We start from the raw sequence: 20498 nt of genomic DNA on the forward strand, positions 1-20498 counted from the left end.
ATTTTCATTTCACGATCAGTTTACTACGAAAATTATCAACGCACAGGGGCCATTTCATGAATAACATTTCTAAGCAGATCATTAACGTACAGGTAACACTTTGTTTAATTAAAGAGATTAATAGTATAGGTCACGATTTGATCAGTTTGCATGTCTATTCCTCTTCAGCTGAATTGCCTATTGAGCTGTTTCTTATCGCAGTATCAATAGCCTCTGAGAACTTCAAGCGTATCTCTTCATTACTTAGTACTTATCCCACTTCTTTGCGCATGGGTTCTTCCTGACTAACATCTTAAAGTTCAACCATCTCTTCATCGTTACCACATTGTGCTCCTGTATTCGTCTTAGAATACAATACCTGATTTCGGAATCTCTGTCTGACTATGGTGTAATGTAACTGAAATCTTCCCGTATCTCCCGGCATTTTCGAAGTATACCTCCCCCTCCTGTCATTCATGAAAGAGTATTCGCTGTTAAGAGCTGAAATTTATTGTAAAACTGAATTAGTCCTCCTCCTCTCTTATTCCTAGCAGGTACTCATATTGTCCCATAACCCTTTGTTCTACTCCTTACGCTACAACTGCGTTCCAGTCTCCCGTGACTCCTAGATTTTCATCTCCCTTTACTTACTGAATTATCCGTTCAACATCCTCCAACACTTTCTCTATCTCTTCATCTTCTGTTTGCAACGTCACCGTGTATACCTGAATTATTGTTGTCGGTGTTGGTTTGCTGTCGATTCTGATGAAAATATCCCTATCACTGAACTGTTCACAGTAAATCATTCTGTGCTCTACCTTCCTATTAAGGAATCATGTTCCGTTACACCGTTTTCTGCAGCTGGTGGTATTACCCTATACTCATCTGACCAGGAAATTCTTGTCCTCCTTCCACTTCTCTGACCTCCACTATATCTAGACTGAACCTCTGCATTTCCCTTTTCAGATTTTCTAGTTTCCCTACCACGATCAAGCTTTTGACAAGCCACGTCCCGACTCGTAGAACGTTATCCTTTCGTTGATTATTCAGTCTTTTTCTCATGGTCTCCTCCCCCTTGGCAGTCCCAGAGCTCCGAATGGGGGACAATTCCGGAATCTATTGCCAGTCGAGAGATCATCATGACACTTTTCAATTACAGGCCACATGCCCAGTGAATACACCTTATGTGTCTTTAATCCAAAAGTTTTTATTGCCCTCTGCGTCCTTATGCTGTTGAATGTTGGAATGTTGCTCGTTCTTCCGCCTTTAGGGGCAATTCCCAACCCAGAGACCTAGATAGTGCCCTGATCCTCTGTCCGCTCCTCCGCCCACTTTGACAAGACCGTTGGCAGAATGAGAGGTGACATCTTATGCTGGAAGTCTTCGGCAGCCACTGCTGATGGTTTTTGTTGAAAATTTAAACGGTGGAGGGGTTCGAAACCGGAACCAAGGACGTTTAGGAGGTCCAGTTCGATATTAGGACGTATCCCATGACTTTTGTCACGCCAGCGTCTGTTGGTTCGTCTTCACCTCTACTGATGTCATTTGATCCGCTACCAATACTTTTTTGCCTGTCTCACCAGTATTGTCTGCAGAAAGATAACAATTCGTGTTCCAAGAGCAGGGCGTAAATTTGTGTAACATCGTGTGATTGATAATTATAAATTTCGGGTACAAAACTGTAAGGATATTGTTGACTGTTTTAAGTTTTCCCCTTGGCAGCTGCCAATTGTTTCGCAGTTCTCTCAGACATATACTTGGCTGTGTCAACCTGTCTCGTACGTCCCAGGTCGCCTCTGCGTGCTGCAGATTGCACGTACTGTACTATTGTTTCGGCGTGCTGGCAAGTGATACGGAATACCGGCTGCAGCTTTCATTGAGACCACTTTGTCCGGCTCACACGAGCGCCCTTCCAGCTGGCAAAGTGTCAGAGACAAGCAGACCACAAATAATGGCGACGTTCGCGGAACAGTGGCCTGCGCTGTGGCGGCTTTGGCACTTACGTTCCCCAACACACTCTCATTCTCACTTTACTGTTTCAACGAGCTGTCTGCAGCAGAAAACAGATACGAGGAGATACGGGAAAACTTTATTGATGGGTTTGGGTTGTGTGGAGAAGGAGACCAGAGAGCTAGGTCATCGGTCTCATCGGATTAGGGAAGGATGTCGGCCGTGCCCTTTCAAAGGAACCATCCCGGCATTTGCCTGGAGCGCTTTAGGGAAATCACGGAAAACCTAAATCAGGATGGCCGGACGCGGGATTGAACCGTCGTCCTCCCGAATGCGAAAAACTTTATTGATTTTCCTCTTCCTTACCTGTAAACGAGAGTAGTGCTATTTTGTATCTCTCTCTTCGATTTTGTGCTGTACAAAGATGAGAAGTGGCTGGAAGAAGCGCTAATTTTGTGCTGATTGCGGAGATGAAATGATCAGTCTGCACGATTTTGGCGTGTCGACGTGAAAGGTAAGACACGTACTTTAATGCACAAGGCGTCCACAGCGTTCGGAAGGTGTAAGGCACGCCTCTAACTCTGTAAAGACCACTGACGCATAATTCAAATATTGCAACATCCCCAGTGATGGAATTACTTATTTGCTTTTTAGTTAATTCCTACACTACACGGACAGGATAACTAAACTATATAACTCATTAACCTAATTATTTTTCTTCGTTTCTTTCGAGACCACGTTGCACTTGTAATTTTTAGTTTCAAAACTATTTGAGAGTGTTACAGATTCGCTCTTTGTCAGTAAGTGGCACAGTTTTTTCTAATAAGGGTGCTGAAACATGGCATAAGAACATTAGATTGTCTTCTTCAAACAGCAAACATTTCAAGGGAAGCCGTGAAGTCCAAAATGAAAACAGAACGCATTTCAGAAATTAAATTTTCTTTATAAAATATTTTGAAATGTAACATCCTAATATATTGTTTCCCCTTAATAACTTCTAACATTCTGCTTGGTGTCTGTTGTTCTATGTCGTGTCTTCCTACCACTTTTCGCGCAACGACGCTCTGAGCGTGTGTTTTAGGGAATTGACTAGTTTGAACCTGGGACCTGTTGCTGGTAAGGAGACACCAGACCACACATGACATGTAGAGTTCAGAAGAGTTTAGTGAGACTAGCGATGATATAACCAAATACTTATTGATTTCAACGTCAGCTCCCCTGCACTACCTGTAAAAGAATCTTAATACTAACTAAATTTAGTGGAGGGGGTTCAAGGCTTCCTATTTTTAGTTAGCTGGTAAAATAACGTCGAAAAAGCAGTTAAGTTTACCATTGGAAATTTTATTCTACTCACCAAACATTGTTTATAAATTGCACTATAGATAAAAGGAAACGTTTTAATACGGGATGATGAAAACCTACTGCGTTCAACAAAAATATGAACGAATATTCCCTGAATGGGTTTCCAAGTTCTACAATGGATCGAAGGATGACCTATGCCATATCACATCTATAATCTAGGTTTAAATTAAGTTTCACAAAAGAGAAAACTATCAAAATGGTTAAAATGGCTCTGTGCAATATGGGACTTAACATCTGTGGTCATCAGTCCCCTAGAACTTAGAACTACTTAAACCTAACTAACCTAAGGACGTAACACACATCCATGCCCGAGGCAGGATTCGAACCTGCGACCGTAGCAGTCGCGCGCTTCCGGACTGAGCGCCTAGAAAAATGGTCTACAGTGACCCTCAATTATCTTTAATTACTCATCCAACTTCCCGTAAACTACAGTGGCTGATGTGGCTTCTCAATAATTATATAACAGAAAAATTATCGCGTTTCAGATTTTAACTTACGTAGCAAATGTGAATACCGTGAGCTTTAATTGACGATCGACACTAGTATTACGCAAAAAGGGGATGTAACAGATGAGACTTCCGCAGTTCTGAGTGAAGCCTTATGCGCACAAAAATGCGGCATCGCGTGCGTTCATTACCTTGTCGGTGTTCGTCAGGGAGCGACGGACGGCACAGCTGCCCGCACCCCTCCGTCTCGGAAGCAACTCTTTCCTAACTTCTCCTTACTACAATTTACCGAAGTTGGTTTAAAAAAAAAACTATCTGGCTGTGTTTTCATCTGACCAATCAGGGTCTGAATGTTAACCTTAAGCTCCGCCTACAAAAATTCTGTCTATCCAATGAGAAACGCTATGCTTTTCGTGGTGGGGCAATGTTTTTAAAGTTTGCAACGTAACAGAGACGCGAAAAAGTCTCACGCTAAAACTGGCAGCTGGTGTGGCCCTTTTAGTGTTATCGTAAGATCTATACTGCTCTTCTGGAGGGCTCTATCTTTTAACATGGGCTGGGGGGGGGGGGGGGGGGGTAGTCCTGACGGTTACTTTTCGTGGTGGGGCAATGTTTTTAACGTTTGCAACGTAACAGAGACGCGAAAAAGTCTCACGCGAAAACTTGCGGCTGGTGTGGCCCTTTTTGTGTTATCGTAAGATCTATACTGTTTTTCTGGAGGGCTCTAGCTTTTAACATGGGCTGCGGGGTGGTCCTGGCGTTAGCTGGCGACGTGGGTGTCCGTCCCTTATCGTAGGGCCTTCTAGCTTAACACGGTTCTGCTCTCGGCTTCTGTTCTCGTTTCTTCCCTCGGAACTGCGTCTGTCTCACGGTGGGAACGTATGACATGCATTTAGGCATTCTTGTGTTAGTCTGTGGTATTCCATTTGCTCAGTCGTAACTCGTATTACTTTGGTTAATTTAATGTCACGATTTATTCGGAGCTATGTGACATACTACTGGATTTGCTTATCTTGTCAGGGTTTTCATGGAAGGTGTTTGATTTGCCTGACACCTTACAAACTGGGAACGAAACTATGTTTTTCTCTTCACGAATGTTCAGTTTATTCACAAGATAGTGGTACTTTAATTCCTCCAACTCAGTGATATTTTTAACTGCAAATTTATACCAGACGTGTGGATATGTGAATACTGAATACCCTGACGATTTCAGAACTGGATTGTCCCATGCCTGTAACTCCAACTACCATTTAGCGTTTAAAGTCAGTGAATTGCTGTCGTGCGGCCATGATCTCGCCCGAAACTTTTTCACGTGAATCACCTGAGTACAAATGACAGCTCCACCAATGCATTACCCTTTTATACCTCGTGTACTACCTCCCACCATATGTGTGCATATCGCTGTCCCAAGTGTAAACCACAGTCGGTGTCTTTCTGCAAGAGTAACATTCTCCGATACCGCTGGTGATGTTAAAGAAATCGGGAAATCGGCAATAAAAAGAAGCAAGCACCTGTTTGTTTAGTAGCGTGTATGGCCCTGCGAGTCTGTCGGCGGAAATTCCTGCCCGTACCTTGATAGTGAAGCGATCCTGAGGTCTCATCTCCGCTGTTGGTCGATGATTTGTGTCAGTAAGGTGGGAAGATAGACTACGAGGGCGTCTGGCCTCTATTCTTCGTTGTTGGGTGACAAGGAGACGACACGGCAATCGGATTTTTGTAATTTATTTTTATGGTAAGTGAAGTGGAGAACTCACGTATCAGTCACCGAAGCAGTTCCTTGCAACTATCAATAAATATCGAGAAAATCTACGTTGAAGTTTCCCGAGTGTGGTATGATTATGTGGTAGAATGATCTCCTACCGCGTGGGAAGCCTGTGTTCGATTTCTGGACGATGCAACATTTTTAAACAAGATTGCATATTCTACTACCATTTCCGTAAAGCGTCAGATGCACAAATATGGAAAAAAATCTGCCGCACACTAGACGTAATCGTTGGTTTGAGTCTCCTTCTCGGTTCAGTATGAATACCTCCGTCGTTTCAATATAAAACTGATAACTAACACATATCTAATTGCCATATTTATGAAAAACGCCCGTCTCTCTATTTTTCTTTACATATTGGATACCAAAATACAGTTTTCATTGCAAATAGAAATTCGTAATTACCGATATTTAAAATAAAATATTGTAAACAACATTTTTAATCTTTATGTATTTTATGGTTCACGGAAATGCTCGTTTAATATGTACCAAATTTGCGTTGGCCAGGAATCGAATCTGTGTCCATCGAATGGCTGGCGAGCGCTTAACCACAGACTCACGCATGCTGTCGATGACATCGTTCTTGGCTTTTGGGTATTATAAGAGCTCGGAAAATTTCAAAGTTGATTTCCTGAAGAATTTTTGGGAGTTACATTTAACTGCTTCGGGCTATTGATATTTGACTTTTGAACGTCACGTACAAAAAAATAAAAGTCATCAGATTGACCTAGGGCTTCTTGTGAGTCAGCTGTTCTCTTTCGCATTCTGCCCCTCATGGTTAGGCCGTTGCAGAAGGTAGCTACTGGAATGGACACACTCTGTCTAAAGCGAGAGAGACGATAGTTGGGTCGCCACCTACATGCAACTTTCGGTACCTTACTAACCCATCTCTTATGAATCCTGCCACTACGCATTTATTTCCACAGGCGAAATGGTCCGAATCTCAACACGTATTTCCTGCCGGAGATATAATTATAACAACTTTTCGTCTAATTCTGATCAATACTGTCACCTCTAGGTACGTGTGAGACTTTTTTACATGCCCCGTTTGCTATAGTCTCTCACAATCCTGCTGTGGAAGACCTGGGTGGGCTTTTTTAGTAGTAACAGAGTAATAAATTTAAGCGTCGTGCACGATGTGGCAGGTTTTCACTCATTTCAATTTTTATGATATACTGTCTCCTGAACTATATTTTGTACGGGGTTATAGTACTGTAGGTACTTTCGGCGGCATATGTGTTTACTGCCTGCCAAATTTACAGTTCTGTACGCATGTCATTATATATGAGTTGTTACCTCCTGAATTGTGCGTGGTACAGTGCTATAATTTTGCACTTACATTCAGTGAACACGCGCATACTGCTCTGTACAATGTGTCGTGAATGACGTTAGTAGTAAAGAAGCAATAAATTACAACTTCATGCATGATGCGATACTTACACGGTAGGCACAGCGCAAAAGTAATAAGCGGCAAATATTTTGTAGGGGTTTTCAGCGAGAAAAAATTTCATACATGCTTGGAATTACGTTTACAGTTTGTTGCAAGTTCCAAAACGCCCTCATTTTCTAATACTCGATGAATGAAGTCTGGGAATTCACCCGTGACCGTCTATGCTCCTTTTTGCTCCACCTCCAGCCGTTTGGTATGTGGGTGATTCTTACCGTACAACTATTGTCACCTGACAATAAGGTAAATGGGTAAAAATTTTGGTTGAAATTGGTCCAGTGGTTTAGAAGCAAATATGGAACAACATACATACACTATGTGATCAAAATTATCCGGACACCTGGCTTAAAATGACTTACAAGTTCGTGGCGTCCTCCATCGGTAATGCTGGAATTCAATATGGTGTTGGCCCACCCTTGATGACAAATTGCACTCTCGGAGGCATACATTCAATCAGGAGCTGGAATGTTTCTTGGGGAATGGCAACCCGTTCTTCAATGAGTGCTGCACTGAGTAGAGATACCGATGTGGGTCGGTGAGGCCTGGCACGGAGTCGGCGTTCCAAAACATCCCAAAGGTGTTCCATAGGATTCAGGTCAGGACTCTGTGCAGACCAGTCGATTACAGGCATGTTACTGTTGTGTAACCACTCCACAAATGGCCGTGCATTATGTACAGATGCTCGATCTTGTTGAAAGATGCAATCGCCATCCCCGAATTGCTCTTCAACAGTGGTAAACAAGAAGGTGCTTAAGACATCAATGTAGGCCTGTACTGTGATAGTGCCACGCAGAACGACAAGGGGTTAAGCCCCCTCCATTAAAAACACGACCACACCGTAACACCACAGCCTCCGAATTTTAGTGTTGGCACTAAACCCGCTCGCAGATGACGTTCACCGAGCATTCGGCATACCCACACCATGCCATCTGATCGCCACATTGTGTACCGTCACACCACACTACGTTTTTCCACTGTTCAATCGCCGAATGTTTACGTTCCTTACACTAAGCGAGGCGTCGTTTGGCATTTATCGACGTGATGTGTGGCTTATGACCATGAAATCCAAGATTTCTCACCTCCTGTCTAACTGTCATAGTACTTGGAGTGGATTGTGATACAGTTTGGAATTCCTGTGTGATGGTCTGGATACATGTCTGCCTATTAGACATTACGATCCTCTTCAACTATCGGCGGTCTGTGTCAGTCAGCAGACGAGGTCGGCCTGTACACTTTTGTGCTTTACGTTTCCCTTCACGTTTCCACTTCACTATCATACCGGAAACGTGAACCAAGTGATGTTTACGAGTGTGGAAATCTCGCGTACAGACATATGACAATAAGTGACACCCTGTCGCCTGACCACGTTCGAAATCCGCGGGTTCCGCAGAGCGCCCCATTCTGCTCTCGCTCAATGTCTAATGACTGCTCAAGTCGCTGATATGGTGTAGCTGGCGGTAGGTGGCAGCACAATGCACCTAATATGAAAAACGTATGTTTTGGGGGTGTCCGGATACTCTTGATCAAATAGTGTACATACACACACATACATCTATCAATATATGTATGGATGACTGATCTCATCGAAAACCGTCATCAGATTTAACGTAGGTGCATCTATTCTTGCTATGTAAACACCATCATTAGGCCCTCTATTATAGATAGCAGCTGAATTTTTCAATTACAAAATATCTGACATTTGTGAAAAATAACAGGCCTTCGCACCAGTTTATGTACGCACGACATCAGGAAACGTCAGCAGCTAGAATACAACCAGTATTCTAGCTGTGTATAATTTTTTTAAATGTTTGTTGTGTCATCAGATCTTGTGGCTACTTTACCAAAACGTCCACAAATCCTATAATTCTATTCTTTTATGGCCGTCCGTAGGGGCTTCAGTCCGGAACCGCGCTGCTGCTGCGGTCGCAGGTTCGAATCCTGCGTCAGGCATGGATGTGTGTGATGTCCTTACGTTAGTTAGGTTTAAGTAGTTCTAAGTTCTAGGGGAGTGATGACCTCAGATGTTAAGTCCCATAGTTCTTAGAGCCATTTTAACCATTTTTTTCTTTCATATTAAATAAAAATAGCCTTTTGTGATCCAGACAGTGAAAAAAACTTTTACAGGAAAACATACATTTAATATTCGTTTCGCGCCACCATAATGACCAACTTCCTGGCCCATTTATGCAACATAGTGTCATTGCTCCGGGAAGAGTCGCTGTTCCTGGTCTGGTCGAAGCGTTTGCTGCAAGCTATAAGCACTAAATGAAATTATGTTTTGTTCTGTCCAATGAAGGAGAACTGCAAAAAAAAAGGGTTCAAATGGCTCTGAGCAGTACGTGACTTAACTTCTGAGGCCATCAGTCCCCTAGAACTTAGAACTACTTAAACCTAACTGACCTAAGGACATCACACACATCCATGCCCGAGGCAGGATTCGAACCTGCGACCGTAGCGGTCGCGCGGTTCCAGACTAGCGTCTAGAACCGCTCGGCCACTCCGGCCGGCCGGAGAACTGCAGATAATGCATAACACAAGAGAGGCATTTATTTTTACACTCCGTGATGTATACCGTTTGTAATTTGCTAATGAAATGAGAAGGCACATATGAAGCGGACGAAAAAAATGCTGGGATCCCTTTGGACGGAAGCAACATCGGCGGCGGGAACTGGCGAGGCAGTAGCAGCCCGGTGGCCGGTCTTCGGTGGTCTGTTGCTGTGTGGCTGTTCTTGCCACGCGCGGTCACGGCCGCAGCCGCTGCGGTCCTGGGGGCCGCCCCGCCGCGCCCTTGCTGTTGCTCTCTTGCTCTTGCTCTTGCTCTTGCTCCTGCTCTCGCTCTCTTGCTCATGCTCGCCCTCTCGGGGCGGACTTTAATTAGGGCGCGCGGCGGCGCTACAACTTCCGTCGCTGATAGTCGGCCGCCGCATTTAGCCGCCGAGTTCCGCAAACAGTTGCGCAGCGTGCGGCCGCACACACACACACACACATATGCGAGAGCTCATACACACACGATTTCACGCACGCACACTCCCATGTAAGGGATGTACTGCGCAGCGCGAGCAGCTTAATTACTCGGCCGTAGAGTGCAGATGTAATGCGTCGCGCGCGCGTCTTTCGCTGCTGCCCTGATGACCGTTTGTTACTTAACTGCGAAGAGGAGCGGCTCGGAATGCGAGGTACACAGCGGCGGAAATGTATCTCGCCCCCTGAGGCGAGGCAGTGGTGGCTCAGTCCGAAGGCTTCTGCCTCCTTAGTGCAAGCGATTGGGTTCGCATCCCCGTACAGTCCATTGTTATAAGTGAGAAAGGTCAGGTTTAATACGTAAGTGTCAGTTAGAGCTGTATGTAAAACTTTGAACATAGCTGCTAACGTTCAGTGACCGTGTCAGAATTATATTGTAACAAATAAGCCCTCGGTCACAAATATTAAGTCAAAAATTGACCTAGTTTCGACGCTACTACGAGCGTCGTCTTCAGAATTAGACTAATTGTACTAACACATTAGGTATATAGTACATTAATAAAATTAAAGTTTGTACTGACTCGAAAAGATGCAGTACTTACAAGTCACATATTAAAAAAGATCTCAGCCGGAAAGGCGACGTCATGAACACTTGTCAGATGGCGAGCCGCTAAGGGCCGCTCGTACTGTGGACAAGGGTTGCATCTTTTCGAGTCAATACAAACTTTAATTTTAATAAATGTACTATATACCTAATATTTTAGTGCAGTTGGTCTAATTCTGAAGACGACGCTCATAGTAGCGTCGAAGCCAGGTCAAATTTTGACTTAATATTTGTGACCGAGGGCTTATTTGTTACAATATAAAGCTGTATATGTTTATTTGCCGAGCGGTCTAAGGGGCTGCAGTCATGGACTGTGCGGCTGGTCCCGGTGGAGGTTCGAGTCCTCCCTCGGGCATGGCTGTGTGTGTTTGTCCTTAGGGTAATTTAGGTTAAGTAGTGTGTAAGCTTAGGGACTGATGACCTTGGCAGTTAAGTCCCATAAGATATCACACACGCTTGAACATTTTTTTGTGTTTATTTTATTTATTCAAAGCCTTTTCCGGAATAGCCGTGCATCAGTAGCGGCAAGAGCATTTATGGTCAACGGATATTAAAATTCATCATCTACTTACTGATCTTACACCCCTTACACAGAATATCTTGTAGCTGCTACCAAGTCATCGGACTACACATCGTATGGTTATCACGCAGCACAGTGCTATGAACGACCTACGGTTTTACCGTTGCGTATATGTAAGCATAAGCAATCATCGGACATCATACGGATAGTAATACTGAATTTCGTGTTGCCGTGGAGTGCGGGAGGGCAGGTTGAAAGATCTCCGGGTTTACTATTACCCTAGCAACTTCATAGTATGCATCTAAAGAGCTGGAAAAACTCGGTGTAACCTACATTATTACTAACCACACAGTGGCGGACGAATACTTGTATTTACATACACGCAGCGTTATCGTCATGGATAGTTTTCTGCCTCTGTATCACGGGGTCCTAGGTACGATTCCCGGCCGAGTTAGGGATTGGCTCTGCGCGGGGGCTCTGTGTTTGTGTTGTTCTCGTCATTTCATCATCACCATCATCATCATCATTCGTAACAGTGGCTAGACTGGACTGCGAATAAAAAATTGGACTGTGTAAAAATTTGGAATTTGTACGGGCGCTGATGACCGCGCACTTGAGCGCCCCTTAAATCAAACATCATCATGGATAGTTTTTAGCGCGATGTTTACTTTCTGACACACGAGCCGTAAGGTGCGCAGTTCCACTGGGAAGTAAGACTGCATGTACTGCTCTCTTAAGTGACAAATATAAAGCAGAGGAAACAGTATTTTACTACTTGTATGAGATGGAAGGTTGGTTGGTTGTTTTGGGGAAGGACTCATCGGATTAGGGAAGGACAGGGAAGGAAGTCGGCCGTGCCCTTTGAAAGAAACCATCCCGGCATTTGCCTGGAGCTATTTAGGGAAATCACGGAAAACATAAATCAGGATGGCCGGACGCGGGATTGAACCGTCGTCCTCCCGAATGCGAGTCCAGTGAGATGGAAGGTTCTCGAAATTTTGAGATTAAGGTTCTAAGGGATACTCGGCATCTGTTTTCCTCATCGAAGTTTATTGGGCATTTATCATTGAATTTTAAACTGGATAACAAAACTTTTGTCTCCATTAATATTACTTGTTAAGGGTGGCATTCCGATCAACAAAACTTAGGAATTTTTTGGCCTCTGGGTTTTGCACGCGAAGTGCTTCGTAGGTGAATTACGCTCCTTATGATTCTTCTGTTAAGTCTCAGTCTGGCATCTGTCTTTCCCACACCCGGATTAGTGTGTCCGTTTTCTACAGGTATTTCTGGGCGGTTGGAGATTGAGACTAACTTTGCCGATTACTTGTAGATGGCGTAGTTAAGCTGAAACGGTTCTTTTTGTTTATATACGCACGTCTATAAATCCTACACGTAACTCAGTGTCCTCCGCTACGATTTACTATCCGAAGGAGGTAGGAAGGAAAATTAGTGCTTGACTTCTCGTCGACTACGAGGTCACTAAATACCGAACACAAATTCGAACTGTGTCAAGTGTGGTGTTCTTTTCAAACGAACCATGCCGGCATTGCCTGGAGCGATCTGACGAAATCTCAGAAAGCTTAAATCTGGATGATGGTACGCGTATTTGATTTGTCGTCCTCCCGAATGCGCCATCTCTCTCGTTTTTTATGGATGTATGTGAAGGTTAATCTCAGGGACTGCTGGTACGATTTTGATACGATTTTCACTTATCGATAAACTTCAAAAGAAGAGTGTGTGTGTATCTACATCAACATCGATACTCTGCAAATCACGTTTAAGTGCCTGGCAGAGGGTTCATCGAACCACCTTCACAATTCTCTATTGTTCCAATCTCGTATAGCGCGTGGAAAGAATGATCATCTATATCTTTCCGTACGAACTCTAATTCCCCTTATTTTATCGTGGTGATCGTTCCACCCTATGTAGGCCGGTGTCAACAAAGTATTTTCTCATTCGGAGGATACAGATGGTGATTGGAATATAGTGAGGCGATTCCGTCGCAACGAAAAACGCCTTTCTTTTAACGATTTTCAGCCCAAATCCTGTATCATATCTGTGACACTCTCTCCCATATTTCGTGATAATACAAAACGTGCTGCCTTTCTTTGAACTTTTTCGATGTACTCCGTCAGTCCTATCTGGTAAGGATCCCACACCGCGCAGCAGTATTCTATAAAAGGACGGACAAGCGTAGTGTAGGCAGTCTCCTTAGTAGATCTGTTACATTTTCTAAGTGTCCTCCCAATAAAACGCAGTCTTTGGTTAGCCTTCCCCACAACATTTTCTTTGTGTTCCTTCCGAATTAAGTTGTTCGTGATTGTAATACATAGGTATTTAGCTGAATTTACGGCTTTTACGTTAGACTGATTTATCGTGTAACCGAAGTTTAACGAGTTCCTTATAGAACTCCTGTGGATGACTTCACACTTTTCGTTATTCAGGGGTTATTCAGGCTGGTGCGACATCGAAGCAGTTCAGAAGCGGGCTGCTAGATTTGTTACGGCAGGTTCGAACAACACGTCAGTGTTACGAAAAAGTTTCAGGAACTGACTTGGGAATCCACGGAGGGAAGGCGACGTTCTTTTCGAGGAACGCTATTGAGAAAATTTAATGAACCGGCATTTGAAAGTGACTGCAGAACGATTCTACTGCCACCGGTCGTGTAAGGACCACAGAGACAAGAGAAATTAGGACTCGCACGGAGCCTTGGAGACAGTTGTTTTTCCCTCACTCTATTTGAGAGCGTAACACGAAGGGAAATGGCTAGTAGTGGTACGGGATACCCTCCGCCACGCTCCGTATGGTGGATTGCGGACTACCGATGTAGAACAAGTTTTTGTTTGGATGGCAGCTTTTGTCGGCTCGTTGCGTGACTTGTTGTGGGCTTGACTCCCGAGCAGCGCCCTGATCGCCTGGAGTCAAAGGCAGGGAGCGGGACGCCGCTCCACAGTGGCTGCTGGTGAGGGCGGGGTAGTCCGTGCCACCAATCGCGTGGTGTCCTTCGCGTGCTCCATTACACTCCCACCGGTCGCTTCGAAAAAGCGCCCATTAATCGGATTTCTCTCTTCTTGTCAGTGGCAACAGATAGACCGATAGCGGCAATAATTAATAGGGCGCATAAATTATTTAAGCCGCCGCAACGGCGTAAACAAGGGCGTTCGCCAAGTCGGCGCCCTCTGGCTTGCGAGTCACGCAGCCGACAGTAGCGGTGGCCGTTTACTGCTGCCTCGCCGGCTGGACATTTCACTGATAACGAGTCAGCTCTGCCCGCACCACACGTTTACTGCCTCGTATCAACGCGCGCCTCTTAAGTGCTTCGGTGGACGAGGAGGGGTCGAGAGCTCTTCGATGCATTTGTTTGCGTGAAGGAAATCATTTTTTCATCCAGTGTGTCCACCGACTTAGGTGACGCAGTGGTAAGACATTGGATTCGTATTTGGGAAGACTAGGTCTGAAACTCCCTTCCCACCATTTACGACGGCCGTTCAATAAGTGATAATGCAACACTTTCTTTCTGAAATCAAGTCAGTTTCATTCGCGATTCCAATACAGCACATTATCCCCCACACTTTTGGCCACAGAATTTTCCAATACACCACATTATCCCCCACACTTTTGGCCACAGAATTCTTGTTTAGGCCGGCCGCTGTGGCCGAGCAGTTCTAGGAGCTTCAAACCGGAACCACGGTGCTGCTACGGTCGCAGTTTCGAATCCTGCCTCGGGCATGGATGTGTGTGATGTCCTTAGTTAGGTTCAAGTAGTTTAAGTCGAGGGGACTGAAGACCTCAAGTGTCAAGTCCCATAGTGCTCAGAGCCATTCGAACCATCTGAACCATCCTAGTTCTCAAAATAATCTCCGTCTAGCGCGACGGCCATACGCCACCTTACTGGTCGGGCCTGTATACCCGCGAGGTACCACTCTACTGGTCGACACTGGAGCCAGCGCTTTGCTGCATTGGTAACCTCCCCATCATCCATGTACTGCTTTCCCGCGGATTGCATCTTTCATTCAGACAAACAGATGGAATTGAGAAGGTGCGAGATCCAGGTCACAGGGTCTACGAGGAAGAACCGTTCAATGAGGTTTTGTCAGCTCCTCTCAGATCCACAGCCTTGTATGTGGCCTTGGGTTGTTCTGGAGAAGGTGAAGTTTGTTAGCATTTTGTGATGACGAACATGCTAAAGCCATTTCTTCAATTTCCCACGCAACAGGCTTAAATGTTGACCGTTGCACCATGAGGAAGGACACCAACAGTATAGCCGCTTCAGTCTCTCAGAAGACCGTCGCCATAACTTCACCGGCTGAGGACGCGGCTTTGAACTTTTTCTATGGAGGAAAGGTGGTGTGGCGACACTCCGTGGATTGCAGTTTTGCTTCCGGTTCGAAGTAATTAACCCATGTTCCATCGCCCTTGATGGTGTTCGACAAAATGTTGCCACGATCAGCCACGTAATGCGCAAGCAATTCCGCAGAGATCGTCCTTCGTTGCTCTTTCTGAACTTCCGTTACGCGGTGAGGAACACAGTGGGCACGCACATTCGACTACCCAGCTCCCAGCTGGTGAAGGAGTGTGACAGCACTACCGGCAGCGAGTTTTCTTTTTTTTCTTTTTTTTTTTTTAATCCGTCGATCGCCTCGATTGCAAGTGTTCGCACTTTCAACATCGCAGGAGTCACAGCAGTGTGCGGTCTGCCGGCACATTAGAGATCGGACCGGTTTCCGCGGGCTTGTTGCTATGATGACAGACGCCTCGCCCAACGACTCAGCGTACTTTCGTTCACTGCCAGGTCTCCGGTACACATTCTGCAAGCGCCTGTGAATATATGGGATGCTCTGGTTTTCCGCTAAAGAAACTCAATAACGGCACTCTGTTAGAAACCCATCTCCATTACAGACGCCATTTTGAAAGGCTACGTATAGCGCGGCACCTATTGGAATTTAAAGAAAGTATAGTGGCTGGAGCGGGAATATTCCAGGATGTCCAACGACAAATTCCGCATTTTTTCAAACGAAATGGCCGAGAAAAAAATTGTTTAGTTACTTATTGAATACACATTGTCTTGCACACTGAACGTACAAGCGTACCCGACACAGGGCAGCAGGGACTTCAGCAATGCTGTACCAGTTCTTACGCCATGTACTTGTTGCTCGTTTCCGTCGGCATTGTTATTAAAATAGCACAGATTTCTTTTCCCATTTTCTATAGTAACGCAATATTTAAAGTCAATGCCAATTTTGTGAATAAAAATTACTCTTTTTCAAAGAAGTATATACAGTACTGGCCATTAAAATTGCTACACCACGAAGATGATGTGCTACAGACGCAAAATTTAACCGACAGGAAGAAGATGCTGCGATACGCAAATGGTTAGCTTTTCAGAGCATTCACAGGTTGGCGCCGGTGGCGACACCTACAACGTGCTGACACGAGGAAAGTTTCCAGCTGATTTCTCATACACAAACAACAGTTGACCGACGTTGCCTTTTGAAACGTTGTTGTGATGCCTCGTTTAAGGAGGAGAAATGCGTACCATCACGTTTCCGACTTTGATAAAGGTCGGATTGAAGCCTATCGCGATTGCGGTTTATCGTATTGCGACATTGCTGCTCGCTTTGGTCGAGATCCAATGACTGTTAGCAGAATATGGAATCGGTGGGTTCAAGAGGGTAATACGGAACGCCGTGCTGGATCCCAACGGCCTCGTATCACGAGCAGTCGAGATGACAGGCATCTTATCCGCATGGGTGTAACGGATCGTGCAGCCACGTCTCGATCCCTCAGTCAACAGATGGGGACGTTTGCAAGACAACACCACTTACACGAACAGTTGGACGACGTTTGCAACAGCATGAACTATCAGCTCGGAGACCATGGCTGCGGTTATCCTCGACGCTGCATCACAGACAGGAGCGCCTGCGATGGTGAACTCAACAACGAACTTAGGTGCACGAATGGCAAAACTTAATTTTTTCGGATGAATCCAGGTTCCGTTTACAGCATGATGATGGTCGCATCCGTGTTTGGCGACATCGCGGCCAACGCACACTGGAAGCGTGTATTCGACGTCGCCATACTGGCGTATCACCCGGCGCCATGCAATGGGGTGCCATTGGTTACACGTCTCGGTGACCTCTTGTCCGCACTGACGGCACTTTGAACAGTGGACGTTACGTTTCAGATGTGTTACGACCCGTGGCTCTACCCTTGGCGTGTACAGGTACAGCTGCCCATGCAGCTTCAACACGATACCACAGTTTTTCTAATCGTCTCATAGCTGCAGTCAGACAGTCGTAGCTATGGACGCAATGTAGTTGACTCTGCAAATTATGTGTTTTCTCCGGTAACAGAAGTTGTTTTACCTTGGAAATTGCACCAGCGTCAGCTGTACCAAGATAAAGCACAAAGTCTAATTTTGACAAAATTTTCACTCAACATAGCAGCACACACAATCCAACATCCCAACGAGTAAGGCCGAGCGGTTCTAGGGGCTTCAGTCTGGAACCGCGCGACCGCTACGGTCGCAGGTTCGAATCCTGCCTGGGGCATGGATGTGTGTGATATCCTTCGGTTGGTTAGGTTTAAGTAGTTCTAAGTTCTAGGGGAGTGATGACGTCAGCTGTTAAGTCCCATAGTGCGCAGAGCCCTTTTTTTGAACCCAACGAGTAATGACTGTGAAATTTGGAAGAGGCAGGCCAGTGGTTTCCTTGTACGCAACAACCGTAGATTCTTCTCCACGGCAGAGATGAATTTATTTGCGACGTCGTATTTGTTCCTTATGGATTCACAAACTCTGTAAAGGGCATGAACCAAGCATGCCAGATGCTTCGATTTCGAAAATAAAGGTAGCAATTGGTTAACAGCTGAAATCATCTATGAAGCCTGCTCTACAAGCACAAGAAGAAGTTATTCAAACTCGATACCAGTTGGCCAGAGTTTTTGGCACTGGTCCATAACTAACTACATTATTGTACTTGAATTGACTTTCTGCAACTCAGACATTTTTAACAACATGGGCTTGAAGTTCCCCCCTGCAAAGGGAAAATGCTTTCATCCACAATGATTCCCACATCGTAATCACACATTTTACCTTAATTATTTATATGGTTACTTGGTAAACAGGCTGCGTGTAGTTTTCTCTTAAAGTCAATCCCTTGATGGTTCACCTTACTGAGTGGAATTCCTGCTTGTGTAAGAGATGCACACGAAGCAATGTTTCATTTCATCACATTTTGCCTTTTTGAAGCATTCTGTTGGAACGAATTTCGTAATAGAAGTTGCCGCGATGTAGTTGCCTGATGGGTATTATTCATTTGATGCTTAGAGCTAGAAATGTATTTTTTGATGCGATCTCGACGGTTTTTTTCATCTAACAACATTCATTAATCGCAGACAGTACATCGCGTAACAGTTCCACCAGTGTCTATGAAACCTTGTTTGAATTCCGTTGCCAGAGCAATAAATCTGGCACTGGACACATTTGGCATGATAAGATCTAGTAGTACACTCGTTTAGTAATGCAACAAGAGCTGACACCAGTTCACTTGCTAACTCAATGCGACTGCCACACAATATTCTTGCACCCACTCACTCACCGGCTGTCCAATAAAGGGTTCAAATGGCTCTGAGCACTACGGGACTTAACATCTGCGTCCACTAGAGCTTAGAATTACTTAAACCTAACTAACCTAAGGACATCACACACATCCATGCCCGAGGCAGGATTCGAACCTGCGACCGTAGCAGCACCGTGGTTCCAGATTGAAGCGCCTAGAACCGCTCGGCCACACCGGCCAGCCACTGGCTACCCACCCTCTCTTTTATAAAACCGCGACAGTTACCAGGACGTTCTCATTCATGCTGGAGCTGCAGCCTCAGCGATTTCTAGTAGGTTGGAGCAGAACCCGGTCTTCATCCTCGGAACTAGGCGGGTGCCGATACTGCCGCCTCTGCGTGACCAGCCTCCGCCTCCAGGCGAGCAGATGACGTCTCTCACAGTAAAAAAAATCACATTCACAAACAGCAGGCCACTGATTCTGGTAGGACAGAATCGCTCATTCTCTACTGCATTATAGCGGGCTATTTTATAGTGAAAGCGATAGAAAGAGGTTTTGTTGACCACACAATTAATTTCCATTGTTGCAGGTGCGCTTTCAACTCCAGCGCGGCATTTATCGAAAGAGGTAGGCTTATACTATTCGCACGTACACAGCAAGTTGAAGAGTCGTTAATTGAAAGTTAAATATTTTATATTGGCTAGAAATCTTATAGAATAAATTGGAATGAAACTTAAAAGAAAAAAAGGGGAACAAGGAGATTATGGACTTGGTTGAGGAAAAAAAGGACATAGGTCCCAAAAAAGGAATTAAGGTTCGTGAAGAAATGCCTCTTTTTTGCAACTAGAATCAAAATTTCACATTGTGTTATGTTTCCGAACAATTTTAATTTACCTTAAGAAAACAGGTACGCACCTAAAAATCCTAACCCTGCTCATCAAACACTCATAAATCCCTCTGAAAGGGTCTCCAGCAGATTCCAGGCTGTCATAAAGCCGAATGGTGACAAATCCCATATTAACGCCTGATGAGATTGTGTAGCTTAACTTGGCAAATAAAATCAGTATCCGTTCCTCCTAACAGGTTAACAATGAAATAAAGTAATGATTCACACAAATGAAATTAAATAACAACGAACATGAGAAACTGGTGTTGGAGGGAGGTTGTCGTTGTAACAGAATATGATCGACAAGAAAGTTGTTTTGTTGAAATAAATTTTAATAGTTGCTTTCATAGTGCCCAATATTTTAAACATATATTTTCCTGTCATGTCCTTATCCTTTTTCCTTTCTTAATTTTGCTCTTCATTTTCTGCTTGTTCTTCGTTATCAAGTGCTACGAACCCAAATTTTCAGTCTTACCTGCTTTTTTTTCAGTTCTTCTGCTCTCTCATCCGCTCTCATTCTTGTTTAGTATTACCTTACAACAGACCGAGGTGGAACAGTATTGAGACACTAAGCATGGATTCGGGTGGAAAGTGCTTCTAATTCGCAACCGGTTGTCTAGTTTCGGTTTTATGTAGCTAGGTAAATAGGTTAATGTATAATTACGTAGAGATTGTTCCACTGAAAAACCCGCTGCTGATTTTTCTTCCCCAGTCCTATTTTCAGCTCTCTCTTGTCGTCGATGGGACGTCAAACGTTAGTCCATCTTCCTTTCTTCCTTATTATTTTAATGGGAATACGAAAAATAAAAAAAGGCAGATATTGACGGTTTTGATTATTGGTTCACGGAAAATAATCAGAGAAATGTGTCTCGCTTTACATTTAAAGAAATATGATTTCATGAATTCATAAGAGGGAAGAGCGAAATACATTCAGATGTCTTTTGAAAACGATTATCAGTTTACGCCCTCTACGAATTACCACTGTAGATCATTCAGTTTTCGTAGTTTTGCTCGGAAAAATT

The sequence above is a fragment of the Schistocerca piceifrons genome, chromosome 1 (assembly GCF_021461385.2).
Source record: "Schistocerca piceifrons isolate TAMUIC-IGC-003096 chromosome 1, iqSchPice1.1, whole genome shotgun sequence".
NCBI lineage: Eukaryota > Metazoa > Arthropoda > Insecta > Orthoptera > Acrididae > Schistocerca > Schistocerca piceifrons.